The sequence below is a fragment of the Rhea americana genome, unplaced genomic scaffold (assembly GCF_003343005.1).
Source record: "Rhea americana isolate MKP2758 unplaced genomic scaffold, rheAme1 scaffold_12, whole genome shotgun sequence".
NCBI lineage: Eukaryota > Metazoa > Chordata > Aves > Rheiformes > Rheidae > Rhea > Rhea americana.
In genome coordinates this window covers 1026094-1041063 of record NW_028185261.1, presented here as the reverse complement: position 1 = coordinate 1041063, position 14970 = coordinate 1026094, and the positions used below count along the sequence as shown (strand labels likewise).

The following is a 14970-nucleotide window of genomic DNA, read 5'->3' as shown; positions in this document are numbered from 1 at the left end:
TATCAAATTCTTCCATTTCTTGAATTTCAGTCCCATTCATCCCTTAAAATATTCCTTCATTATCCCCTAAAAACTCTTGATTGTCCTTTCAAAAGGAAGGGATTGCCTTGAGCCCTGCCACTCTCTCCCTTTCTAACTAGACTGCTAAGTTTCAAACTAATCCTACCCTCTTCACATTTCACACCTAATATGTTATAATTGCAGTTGGAGAAGCAATGAATATAATTTAAGACACATTTTTTACTACAAAAACCACAAATCTGGTTCATTTGATAGCAAAAGGTTCCTCTTTCTCTCTCTCTCTCTCTCTCTCTCTCTCTCTCTCTCTCTTTTTTTCCCCCCAGTGAGATAACTAACATCAGTTAACTCGCTGTAAAATCCCTATGGATCAACCATCAAGTGAGGTTTATTGATCTTAGACATCTACCTTAACATTAAAATCCAGGATAATTTGTCTCCCCTAGCACATTACACAAAATGTCTMTTAATTATCTAGTGGTGAAAACACATTTCCTTTGCACTAAGGGAAAAAAATCATCATTTTGTTCACCTTGGCACAAAAAGAAAAACAGTGATTTATTCTCATATTACTGAACCACTTTATAGACTCATTTACAATATGCAAACTATCATTTGATGKTTGATAATCTGAAAACAGTTTTAAGCAGTTGAAACTAAATAGGCAAATGGCACCTATAAAACTAGCATGAATTCATTTATCATGAATTTGCTGATATAGAACTTCATTTTATGCCAAAGACTAAATCAGAAATGAACATCAACCTAAAATCAAGAAATTAAGGAAAGATAAAAGTGCAGTTGTGGGCAAGCACACAACTCTTTTCTATCAACTCTAATGCGTTCCCCTCAAATCRTAAGTCTACAAAAACATCATTTCAGTTGTAAAACGTTTAGGCTACACTTTATGGAAATATCCTGCAAATTTCAAAATAGTCTGCCAGTGAGTTCCTGATTTATATGTGGTTCTTTTCTAGAAGTGTGTCCTTAACTCTGAATTTCCTAGGTTTCTAACATTCAGTAAGATTCTTCTAATTTATCTTCTGGACCTGGAAAAAAAAAAGAAAGAAAGAAAAGAAAAAAAAAAAGAAAAGAAAAGGAAAAGAAAGAAAAAGAAAAAAGAAAGAAAGAAAAGAAATAGGACTTTCTTGGCCCTGACCCCAGCATTGTGTTTGCACTGGCATCATACAAATATTTTTGCTCTATTGATAAAATCATACGGTTGAAAAAGAATTCAAAGGATCTTCCCATCCACCTGCCATTCCTGACAGGTGTTCTTCTAACCTATTCTGAGACACCATCCATGACAGAATTTCGCCACATATCCTCCCTAGATTAACCTGTTGCACAGTACACCAGTTTCCTGTGTGAAAGGATTTTTACTGTAGCTACCTTGAACTTTCCTTGYGCCATTTTAATTTGTTACAGCTTTTAAGGTAGCAATCACTGGATCAYACCTTCCAACAAGATCAGAGTTGTGCTGAGAGCATGAGACCTACATCTGAAAAAGGCAGGATCTGGTCATCTGTTTCAGCTGATCCAGTCTCCCTCCATAAGCCGCAGGGGAGGAGAAGCCAGATCACCAARACTCCACCGATCTCAATAGGAGTTTTACTCACTGAAAGGTATGATAGTTGCAGTAATGCCTTTGTATTTGTGAGTTTTGTGGGTACAGCATGACTCTTGACTCCTCTGCAAAGCCAGGTCTCACCAGTTTGGGTGACAGAGTTTCTGTTTGTCCCAGAAATTAGTAGGTGCCATCACTCAGCAGCAGCATCTTGCAGCAGCTTCTGGGCCTGGCTGGATTGCTTGGAAAGTATTTTAGTGGGAGTGATGGCTGTCACAAACTTCCTACGAGCATTCCTAAGAGAGTACCCAGTAAAGCTTAAGCGTCCTCTAAATCCTAAAAAGAAAAACAATGAAAAACAAATGGAAGTATGGCATCCTATTACACCTTCCTGCTCCAGCCATGACAGGTACAGCTAAATCCACACAGGCAGGGTGCAGTGCMATTTTCAGCATGCTGGAAAATACCAGTTAATCAAATCTGCATATGTAAACAAGGCCTTACAGAAATTTCTTTTTAGGATGGATTTGTATATTTTTTCTCTGTAAAATTGCACACACATCCATTTGTGCACGCTGACTCACTTGTCCATGCAAACAAGATCAATTTTGTATAAATTCATGGAGCTGAGAAAAGGTCTCAGTTTACCAAAACCAGGTTTCACATACACAAGGGAGTGCTCAGTGCAACAACTGCCAGTTTATATAAGCTGTTCATCTCCCCTGTATATTAATGCATGTAAACAGAGAACATCTCCCCCAGTTTGGCTAGATTTAATCTACTATTTTGAAGATTTTAGTCTTCTACAGATAAAATATGAACTTAATAATGGACATCTTTTGGCAACAAGTATCCTACCCAGTCATGCTTTAAATTYGTAAAAGCTAACTTTACATAAAAGTAAATGAGATCTTCATCAGCAACACAGCATTAACTGTATTTYAGTTCCACCACATCAGCCAAGTTACTGTTAGCAACATCAGATTGTTCCTTCTTTTTGTTTAGGTCTAGCTTTCCAATTCAAAATGTTCTCTTATCGGTAACCCAGCTTTAATTAATTGCATATGTATTTCCATAGTTACCAAGACAAGGCTAACAACATCAGCATTATATGTATCAGCAGTGTGTAAACATTTCCCAAAACCTGTCTGTGCTCTGTCATCCTCCTCCCACGAAACATCTATACACAAACACACATGAAAGCACCCCCCAGCTAATAAATTCACATCCACCCTGCTTTAGGAGTACTCAGTATTCACCATATTCATTGATGCAGAAACATCAAAGCGGACACTCCTTTTTTGTGTTATCCAGCCATTTGAACTCTTTTTACTTCCATAGGTTGTAGAGTAAAACTCAACCATAAATAARACAGAGTTCAAGTATTTTGCTGAAAAATTCATCCTAGGTCACGAGAACGAACGTCTCTGCCGCCGGCCCCGTGCTTACCCTGCCTGGTGGCCTGCACCAGCCACAGCCATTCCTCCTCAGACGGAGCGCCTGCTGCCCCGAACCCCAACAGCCGGGCCCGATCCTGCTACACGAACTGGTTATACTTTCGGCTTCACAGGCCTCCCGGGACAGCTGGGCTAAGGATTCCCGAGTCCCAGTTCCCGCTCGCTCCCCCTCGATCCCATCCCGGCTTGCCGCTCTCCCGCTCCAGGCGGCCGCTCGGGAGCCAGCGAGGCGCCCGCGAGGCCTCGCCCGCCACCACGCGCCTCCTGGGCCCGTCGGCCTGCCCCGTTCTTCCTTCCCTGGCGACCGCCGCTGGCAGAAACCACCGTACGACGCGTATGCAGCCTCCCGCGTGCCTCCGAAGAGGCGCTTAGCCCGGGCAAGAACTAACGTGACTGCTGCTTTTATTCAGCAGCTGAACCATTGTTGTTAGTTCTCTAATTTTCAAAATAGCTCTCTGTAAACCCAAAATTTCAGGTGAAACACATGCTTCAATTAAGAAATTTCTTGGCACTACAGGATTTGAAATATTGCACTAATTTCATTAGTAACTTAAATGAGTCTGTTAACTGCCCTTCAAAAATGAATTACAGGGTTGCACATGACCAAAACAGTCTAAATATTACCTCAGRCGCAAGACAGCCACAAAAACAGTTATGAACAGTACAGAAGAGAAAATTACAAAAAATTGGTCTTGATTCAATGCCTAGATATAGGTGGTCTTCGGATGCCATAGGGTGTCCTTGACCTCCACGTAAGACTGGCAGATGCCAAGCAGGGTATACGGGAGACCAGCGCTCTTCTGGGCTAGCAGCTGAAGGCCAGGCAGAGCGCACTAAGGCTGCTCAAACGGCACTAGATGCCTTTATTTAGGCAACYGTAACGTCCCAGATCCAGTATGGCCCTTAAGTTAAGCATATACTTGAATATTTTGCTGGATAGAGTAAAAATAAGCAGCTTGTGCTTACTAGGGAATTCAGCTCAGGGCTCCTGGTSGCTGGGAGTTACCCCTGCACACAGAAACTCTGGCCAGCGTACGTAGCCCCAGCATGTCTGAAGTGCATAAAGACCCCRTCTTATTTTACATACTTGTGTTTACTTATTTGCCCCAGTTTGCCAGCTCATATTTGTTTTCTGCACAAAATAATAAGCTGGGGAATTAAACTTATTTGCCATTTATTATAAATCCATTAGATGGTTATAAAGGTCAAAAGAATTAAAATAAAAAAACAATATAAGCGGATAGCCACATTCTGCTTGCGTAACCACTTTGACTGAGGTAAGAGAAACCAGAATTTACCTGAGGCTGTACTTAATTGAGTCTGAATTGATTTAAGATATTTAGGGTTCTGTCTTGACTTACAGAAAACATCTTTTCCTGAGGAGCGCAAATGCGTGTCTAAATCAAACGAGCTGTCACGTGGTATCATTAACAGGTTCWGTCACGCTGTGGCGTTCAGGATCACTGCTGGCACCAACTCGCAAACTACACATTACTTCTGAATAACTTACACATAGGGTTGGGTTTTTCGTTTTGGGTTTTTTTTTTTTTTTAAAAAAAAAGAAAAAGTAGGATAACTTGAGTTTTGGTTTGACTCGGCTCTAGTTTCAGCTTGCACCTGCCTGGCTTTGCAAAAAAACCTGATGTCTGAATCCAAATAGAATTATTASAGATTCTACTAGCAAAACTATTCAGAGCCTTGGGTCGCACTTTGTCTTCTCTTATTCTATTACAAACATGAAAATAATGTGCCAGGTATTTAGTTTACATAAATGATGTAAATCATTTGCTTAAAAAAATTAATAAATTTGGAAATATTTTGCAGGYATGTAGGGCCTTTGGGAGAAAGAGCTGAGGTTGCTAGTGGTTTCTAAAACTTAAAACCTCTGATGGAGCATCACACRTAACAAGATTATCAACAAAATTTTATGACACCCTACTTAAAAATACGAAGGTTAATAACACTCAGAAAATTCTTTAGAAATATCTTTTTTTTGCTATTACTTTCTGTTCATTGAGTGATCTCAGATAAGATGGATTGTGTACTAAATTTTCTATGCAATTTCTTCCTAATGAGATTAGGATGTTTACCTTTGCATTATATAAATTATAGTCATACATACATTATGTATAGATGCTAAAGTATTTCAAATGTATAAAAATAGTTTGATCACGCTATGTTTTTAGGGTTATGATTAATATTCTGCAAAAAAATTATCTGTGAAATTTGTAACTTAAGGAGGTCTTTTTCCATTGTACTGTGAAACACTAGTATTTTAAGATAGCATTACCTTTAGGAAAAATATTTTGAAAACATAACTAATTCCATCAAGGGATATTAAGTGCTTTAAAGTTTAAAAAGAAAAGAGGTTATATAATATTACTTTGTTGCTATTTTACAGTTGGGAAGTGTGAAATATTTCAAAGTTGGCCCCTGTTTCTGGTTGCTCAACTGGAAAGATTTCTTTTATTGTTGTTTTCTAATGAAATGATGTACAACTACCACTCAACCTGAAGTAAAAAGGACATACAAATTGTTCTTCTCAAATTCAGGCCCCAAATCTCTCAATATCAAACACTGAAATATTCACCCCTTTGAAATACTAGGCTCATCTTGAGATTTGAGCTACTTGGAGGGAAAAAAAAAATGTGCTTGCTGAGTAGTTATCCTTAGTTATTTTTCCACTAGCCACTTAAACATTCAATTAGAGGTTACTTTTCAGAAACCTAGTGCAGACTAAGGTCAAGTTACAAGGATAAAATCTTCTCTAAATCTTTTTTCTTCTCTCATCAGATTCTATTTGCCACCTAAACCTTGTAAATTAATAGCTTTATAAAATTGGAGAGCATTTTTCAATATTAGCCTGAAATCTATTGTTTTGCTCAATTCCAAACAGCAATATTGGTTTTGGTGTTAACGATATTTCAACATTTCTTGGCTAATCCTATGTTGTGAGAAAACACTCAGTTCTGCTTCATGTAAACAAATTTGTTCCCAAAATTTGCCAAAGGCAATCTTATATTTCATCTGTCTTCCTGTCTATGCCTTAAAAAAAAAAAAAAAAAAAAAAAAAAAAAAAAAAAACTTATAAAAAGAAGAAAAGCAAAAGGAAATGAATATGCGCTTCTATTTTCTCATCTATCAGCACCACTGTTAACTTCAACACTACTGCATGTAGTGGTTTTTACTTTTCCAAAACTCATTAGCCTGTTCATCCTAATGTGGATTCCCAATTTATTTACATTACATAAACTGACTAGGAAAAGTGTGTGCTTTTGCAAACAGCATATCTGTCATCCTTCAGAAAGGGCATCGAATAACCTAGAAATTTGGGTTTTTTTTCCCCCAAACAACTTGAATTTTTATTCTTAAATTATATCCTCTATTTTGAGGGCAGATACTATTCACACATCTGTCCACACATCTGATATTATTTGGGAACAATTGTGGCACTGTAGGAGAACAGCTATGGTCAAACACATATGGCACCGGTTAAGGGACAATCTCTTCCAGATTGCTCCCCCTCGTTCTGTAACGCAGCCCTCCTTATCAGTTCACAGSGGGGATTTCAAAGTGCAGTGGGTCTAAATGGGGGAGCAAGCACAACAGTGCCCACTTCTGTGTCTCAGGAATGCCCTCGCTATTGAAGAGGCAGGAAGCAAAGCAAAGGCACTGCAAATACTACCAGAGGACCAAGCTKACATTTTAGGTTTCATGAAATTTGCAACTACAGAATTTGGCCATTTTATAACCTCCTATTTTAGTTCTAGTTTAGGTCTCTCATAAATCTGGTGTCATATCACTATTACTTATTTAAATAAGAAATTAATTGCCTATTTTAAAAAAATCTATTTACATTGTAGAGATAAACAACAGCAAGCAGATTTTCTGAGTACATTTTACCATCCACTTTTTAAAAATGTTGAGATTTTTAAGTGAGATGTCTATTAATTACAAATACGACTACATCACCAACAACATTAACATCATCAGTACTTTAAGAACTCAACCAGCCACTTACCCTTTCACCCTCTAGAAAAAACAATTCCACAACTCTTTTCCAAAGCACTCCACATACACCTTTTTTCCGATGTTGTTAGAAAGAAACCAACACATGCTCTTTGCAGCCAAAAGTCTTTGTGACACTCTGCACGTCACAGCTTGTCATGCTCAACAAATTAGAGCCTGAGATTGCCGGAAGGCAACCGCTAAGCAAATGCACTAGCTGTACTGATTTCTCCCCGTGACGGGCAACGCCGTTAAAGACGCCAGGCCCCCGCGCCTTGCGCTCTGCCTTTCCCGACGGGCTCTTCACGGGGAAGCCGAACAGGCACGGCAGAGGAGGAAGTAAACAAATGACTTCTGACTGTCTCCGAGCTGCTTAGTTTTGGTCTTGGCTGAAACCACTGTTTTCATACTTGCTCACGTATATCCAGCAGCTGGTTTTATATCTTAATATGCAAACCTCATGAACAGATTTTACTCTTGAACACTACATAGTAAGCTTTGTTTCTTTCTTCTCTTCTGTAAACTTTTGTCTGATTATCACTAGCCTCCCCACATCAATAGCCAAAAGAAAAATGTGAATTCTCAACATTCAAAYTCTGTCACCATGACCATGAAAACTGAATCAACCGCTGCAAACATAGTTACCTACACTGCCTTGATCATAACCAAAAATGATCGCTTATAATGGGAAAGTATCTTCTTTTGGTTTTGTTTGGGTGGGGGGGTGTTGTTTTTTGTTTTTTTGAAATTAATCATTTATCTCAGCTGCCTGGCAATACAAGAGAGACCCTGTGGTCTCTTTACTGGTCATGAACAGACCTAAACTTGGAAATGTTTGCAAAGGGAGAGCTACGCTCCAGATTCAGTTTTAGAACTCGCCGTTCTAAATTTTCAAGCTTCCAGCACTTGAGTTCAAAGATGTCCTCCTAATCAGCATTMACAGTAAATAAGTAGATAAATAAAACCAACTATCTTCTTTCTCAATTTTTTACTCTGAATTCATTAAAAAGGAAGTGAAAGTCAACATTTTTTTAAAAGGAAATTGCCACTAAATCCATAATAGAGAAATTATTTAACACATTGGTGTAACTTCTCATCTCCTCAGTTAACTGATAGTGTGTTAATATCTGGTTCCCCAGAAAAGAAAAAGCGGGAGCATAATATATGAAAAGGCAACAAAAGGCTGAACTCAGCCTAAGTAACTCCATCATTAGATTAGTGATTTAACTCCTTCAGGATCTACGTGATTTAGAATGAATGTTGTACATCTTTTTTATCTCATGCAATTTTAAATGCGAACCATCATTCACATTTCACCTTGAAAGTAATACATGCTACAAAATAAACCTTAATTACAACTAAAAAACAAACACAGTCCATGTTGATATTATTGAAACTGATGTGATGCCAAGATACTAAGTATTATCAAATAGATGTCTTCTCATCTTCAACRTATCAGCCATATAAAACTCTGCTTTAATCCATAGTTACAAAAATAAACATCAGAGGTTAACACTGTTTTCTGCCTCTCCATACTGCCTACAAATTATTTGGATTGCACTTATTTCCATATCTAATGCAACTATACAAAATGTTTGTCAGAACTGAATTTTAGAAAGGTTATTCCACTGCCCTACTTCTATCTTGCCAAACTACTCTAGCAACTACTCAGTGCAAACTAATACTACTGTTCAACTTATCAGCTGGGGAAAAAGAGAATGCTAAAYGCACAATAACATCTTAAAGTTAATATGGACATTAAAAATGAAATATATTCTAACAGTATAAATCACATACATTCATGAAGTTACTGAAGAGGGTTACTTAGAGACAAAATCATATCTCATCTCACTCTGACAATCCACTAACTGCAAAAGTAGGTCAGGCCATTAATAAACCGTATACATTTGTTCGAGTACTTTTTGTTTTGGAAAACAAGATATTTTATTAACTAATTCATAATACTAAACAACATTACTTAGCTTTGAGCAAACATAAAATCCCACAGAGATTGAAAGTATTAAAGCAAAATAAAAATAACAAGCTTTTYTAGAAAGAAGGGTATACTTCTGGGGTTCACTTGTTGGTTTGTTTTTGKTTTTTTCACTTCAGTGCTGGCCTATGATGCTGCAAAGCAAAGAAGGAGTAGAAAAGTGAATGCCTCCTCCCAACGTGGGACTGACTTAACTCTTCCCTTGCTCCAGTTTCACGTGTGAATTCCTTGGCCCTGCCATCCCTTTCCCCCATCTGCATTAATCACGTGTCTAATCACGTCAACATACTGGAAACATCCGTGCTAGCGCTCTAATGGGGACACTGATCTGCCTGGCCTTAYGGGACAGCAGTTACAGAGCTTGTGGCAAGGTAGGCAGATGTTTATTTTATTGCTTTGAGGAACACTTTGACATGGAAATCAGTTAAGAATTTTCCCAGTGGTAAAAAGCCTGATGTCTAAATTCATTTTTGCTAGTAAATAGTTTGCTGAAATGACGAATTTTGTTTTTCAAAACAAATGAAGTCCATTTTATACCATCTTCTGCTTCTTGGTTGGAAATATAGCAATTTGACCACAACACAAAGAATTTTAAGCATAAATTATTCCTAAATGTTCCAATAAAAGCTGGAAAAGAAAAGAATCATCAACATTTCTCTGTCCCAACATTCTCAGATGTCTTGTGTATCTTTTTGAATGATATACCCTAATATTAATTGATTAACATAATAAACCTTTCTTACTTTTGTCCTACATACGCATACATAAATTCCTTCATACATTTTTTACAGTTTCAATGTTTCACTCACCCTATTCTGCTCAAAGTCAGTATTTTTAAACCAACTACATATCGAAGTTAAAAGGGTTTGGCCAACATTAAAGCCAATCCTGATTTTCTAAACAAGGATTACTCTTTAATGTTTTCCATGAATAAGCTTTAAAAGAGAGGGAAATAGAATTGAAGAGGATAAAAAGACTGACAAAGTGCAAGCAAAAAYTACATGGTTATTTGCAGACATAAATCACATGCTTGATTTTAATCATTTTACTAGAACTTGATGCCRTACCAATGCTCTCTCTAAAAAATAAAATCTTTAAAAATGTTTCAGTCAAGGTGACACAAACCAGCCTTCTAAAGATACTTTCAAATGGAAATCACACTATTGGTAGCATTCTTGAATCTATTTTACAGTAACAGCTTGAGCCCCAGGGAGCACCTAACCTCTGAACGATCAAGCAGAAAGGCCTGGTCTGTTCTCAGAGTTCACAGGGGCATCGCTGGAAACAGTATGCAGTCTGCTGTASACTGGGAATTAGTACACCGAGACCTGCTTGTTTCATTGCTCAGTCTTTACCTCTGGTGCAAACTTCCTAACACCTTAAACCCAGCCGTTTTCATGCATAACATTAAACACGCGCTCTGAAAGAGCATCATCTGAACACTGGCACAGGGTCAAAACTGGGCCCAGTTCCTCACCCTCGATAGAAAAAATAGTGTCATTCACAGTCTACAACTGGGACCTGAAGAGCTCTGAAACTTGTCAGTAACAACATCCGAACAACCGAGCAAGGGCCCGATCCAGGCTTCAATTCATGCACTTCAGGGCTACGTTGGATCAGGGCCTAGTAAGCGGCAGACAATGAGCCGTTACACTTTTATTTGCTGTTTTTCCTGTTTAAAAGTGTGAGTGTTGTATGAGTTTGATGTATCACCAGAWTACAGCCTGAAGGCTAGGGAGGGAATTCAAATGTACTGGTGTACTTTGTACACAAAGTCAGCATTAACGAGGATAATACATTGCATACTTGCTAAATATGATTAGCTTTAAAAATGCACACCAAAATGAACGGACCAGCACTACACTAGAAACCTTCCAGACTGTTAATATGCACATTAAGACTTCATGAACAACAGGAAAGGAAAAAAAAAAATCACATGGCACATCTGATAATGTTGCAGATCTTTGGCTAGTGCAAGTTATTCCGCTGAAGCAATGGAACTGCTGTGATTTACCCCAGCTGAAGGGGTTCCAAGATCTGCTGCTTCCAAGCAGAAATGTCATGACAATAAGTCAAATTAATAGAGATTTTTTTTTCATTTATCAGTTACCTGACTATGACATTGTAATCACAGGGAAAACATACTGCAGAAATATTCAGCTTTCACAAGTAACCCCAAAACTCCACTATAAATGTGATTAATTTAATTACTGCTCAACCAAACTTTGCAGAAATGGGCTGGATGGAAGTTAGGCCTCAAACACAGCACCCTGAAAATCAGCAGACTCATGAGGGTTTTTGCTTTTATTTTTTTAAGGCAATAAACTCAGCAGGCAGCTCCTCTCTACTGGAAGGCTTTTATTCTAATTTCCCTGGTTAATGTATTCAGAGTCCCCTTTTTATATCTCCATCAACCCTACCACACCAATAGCCAACAATCCCCAGGTTCATTTAGTGCCAACAAWAATATTACAGGACTTTCTATTAACAAGGTCAACAGAGCAACAGACTAGAAAGAACCAAGGATCCAGAACCAGGACTGCAATTAGATAACACCACATTCTCTCCCTCCCCAAATTAATAATCTATCATTTTTCCAAATATAGGATTGCTTTAAATTATCACATTTAAAATATGGCCTTCGGCAGAAATTTCATTGCTTTTAAATTTCTACCATGGGAGAAAGGCAGAGGATGGAAGTTTTAATGAAACATTYGTAAATAAACTGAGATAATTCTAAATTGCCAGTTCAATTCTGATCTCAAAAAGTTAAATGCAGCCTATTCCCTGTCCTTTGTGTAGCTAAACGAAAGCAGACCACACCATTTATTGAATTTTTAATGCTAGCTATGCCGAGAGAGGGGTTTTGGGCTGGAGTCTCAGAGCGCACGGGGAAATGGTGGCAGCCTGCATTGATGACCTTTTGCAACCGAGTTCTGGTTTAGAAAYAGAACTTTTCAAATGTTTCAACGCGTTCAGTTCTGGGGGTTTGGTTCAGATCCAACACTCATGGTTTGTTTAATAGTAGGATTCCAGGCAGTCCACAGCTGACCCTGGCCCTCACGCTGAAGCTTCAGCTTGCTGACGTGGAGGACGAATACTGCCCTGGGGACTGAGTAGGACCAGATGCGTCTTCTCTCTTTAGAAAGGAAATTATAGTCTATGGAAGAGGAGCTTGGCACAGCCAACTTTCTAAGCTAGGAAATTTCATGAACTGTTGGAACATATTAATATGTACATTTTTAACTCCAGCAGAGACATAGCCTGTTTCTAGRACAAATGTTTGACAGGGGCTAAGTTGCAGGGCCTAAGGGACTGTGAGGGGCTGGATGATTTAATTTTCCCTAAGCTAAGCAGTTGGCAAATGTGGGTATGGTTTGCTGTTTTTTTGCTTTTATTGTTATGAATTGTGTGGATAATTGATGGCAGGCTGCCTAGAGCCTGGGATAGGCCTCTTTTTATGACAGCTGAAGTAAATAAACAGTGAATTGACATTATTTCCCTGGTTTGGTGCTGATTTCAGAAAAAAACAAAGAGCCACTTGGCATTTAAAGGTACCAGCCTAAAAGAGCCCAGGCTGGTTACCTATATAGCAACTGCCTTGATGCAGCCCTTGGAAGAGGAACTGCCCCTGCGTCGCAGCGCTGACCACACAGTCTCTTCAGGTGAAAGTTTCCAAGCAATTTTCCCCAACATTATTCCCAAGCTCTGAATGTACGTTATACACTGCAGACCAGAGGAAAAAACAGGTAAAACACATGAACCTCCTGAGAGCTGCACTAAGAAATAGCCATGTTTCAGTCCTCATTTTCACCACCATCACCATTTTTCTTGTGCAAACAAACTGTGTTATTGTGTTCAAATAAAATGCTCATCATCTAAGTTAAGTAGTTACATATAGCATCTGCACAGGTGTCTCTACCTCAAACTACTTCAGTCTCTACCACATGAAAAATATTTCCACTATAGGTGAAGTATCTAAGTTTGGCAGTGCAGTGCCGAGTGGGACAAGAATGACAGTTAAATTTCCTTTTCACAGTCAGCTTAGTTTAGTTGTGAAAATAAAATCCTGCTGTTTGAAACATTCATTTGAAATTAATCACTTTGTTCCCATTATGCTAATCTACTACGCATGACAAGAAAAATTGAGATGTTTTTTGAATTTTTCAAATGCAGAAATCAACTCGGTCATAATAAGAGCTGTCAATAAATCATTGATTTTCTAACTGTTTGTTTCACAAATGGTAATTGGTAAATATCAAAATAAACCAGCTTTCCCTTTTTTCCCCTCAAAATAGAGAGAATGCCTAAAATAAGCACAACTTTGGCGTAAGCGGGACGTTAGGAGCTTGGGAATTCCTAGTTTCCACCAGCGGCAGGAGGCGAGACCCAGACCGAGCTCGACACATGCTGGGCGTGCGAAAGGAACCGAAACAGAGCGCTGGCTGGTTGCGTTGCTTTGAACATGGAAAATGGGTATATGGAACGAAGGAGGAAATTTAATATTCTCAGTTAAATAAAAGTGAAATCTCTGCCCAAAACTTGCTTCCCGCCCTGAGAAGGAGACAGATTTGCRGCACAGATAGCAGGGAGAGACTCCAAACCCTGCTCTGGTGCCCTAAATGTCAGCTTTCCAGACTGAAACTCCCTTCATTATCTCCTGCCCATACGCTGCAGACAAACTCTGCCTTCTGAATCCACCTGCCCTTAATGGAGGCCTGAGCAGCATGTTCAAATTTGAGCCTGGAGCTGGAGATTTTTTCTAAATACAGAGCCATATGAATAGATGAATGTCTTGACTGATTGAACTAAAAATATCAAAGAACACATTTGTGCAAAAATTCCTGTTYGGGAAATGAACATTATTGTAAACGTATCTAATTAGCAACATGCAGCCATTATTATTATCCATTATTGTATCTATATTGTAAATAATATTCAAATGGACAACCTCACAGAAGTGCTCATTCAGACGATGTCTCTCATGGCACAACACTGGAGGAAGGCACAGCACAGGGTACAACTAACTGTACAATTTCCACRGGTAACTAGGTAATTTCAACTTTACTGCAGTATAAGCTCTGTAAAGTAAATTTTCAATAAGCATCTCATTGCTATGGTTAGCTGAATTCAAGTAATTATGTACTACTTATGGTTAACATAGAAAACAGGCCTAATTCATTACTGGCAGTTCTCTCCAAAAAGACTAATTCCTAGGGAATCAAGTGATCAGGCACCCAGACAGGAAAGCCAACTTGTAAGGTAAAAGAATGCAATCTTTTCATTCGGCACATAATTTTTCTTCAGAATATCTTAAGAGCAATAATTTAAATCCCAGATGCACATCTGGTAACAAACAAGCAAAGAGCGAGATGGCATCCATGTACACCTTTTCTGTTAAACAACAGCACCTTCTTCCAAGCAGGACAGCACATGAAGATCAGTGCAATAGTCTTTTTCCAAGCCATACATTCTTTTGCAACTAAGCTATACAATAAAAAATTTCTGGTGTAAAAGAGGTGCCTAGGGCTCACTGTGAAACATCCTCATTCAAAAGGTGATAGCGTGAATAACTCTGTGAATGCAAGGCCGAGATAGCCAAGTGTTTGAGGTGAACATTCAGAATTAGCATACATTTGGAAATACCTATCTAATCACGCTATGTTCCCATTTCCCTACCTAGTAGCAGCRTAACATTCTTAAACGCATTAAGCAACGCAGGTTTAACCCATCAGTGTGCACAGACTGCTTTGGAAAGGGGATGATGTTTTACTACAATGAGAAAGTTCGGACGGGTTATGACTCAGAAGGAATCCTTCCCAAGCAATAAAAGCAGAGTATCCTTCCTGTTAGCTCGTGCTCCGGCCAGCCCACTTTGGCAGGGGAAGCGTGGCAGAGCAGCCATCGTGCTGCAACCTTTACGGAAC

At 38.7% G+C, this 14970-nt stretch overlaps 1 protein-coding gene across 2 annotated transcripts in view; it reads right to left on the bottom strand.

Moving 5' to 3' along the window:
• Positions 1–14970, bottom strand: part of COL5A2 (collagen type V alpha 2 chain) — a 115279-nt gene that overhangs the window by 82681 nt on the left and 17628 nt on the right. Inside the window, exon 1 of one of the 2 annotated variants that reach the window (XM_085321652.1) lies at positions 7064–7170. The exons of the other annotated variant lie outside the window; for it this stretch is intronic. The gene's annotated coding sequence lies outside the window, so the exon portion shown is untranslated. Of the gene's footprint in view, positions 1–7063; positions 7171–14970 lie in introns of those variants that run through there. 2 annotated transcript variants of the gene reach the window in all.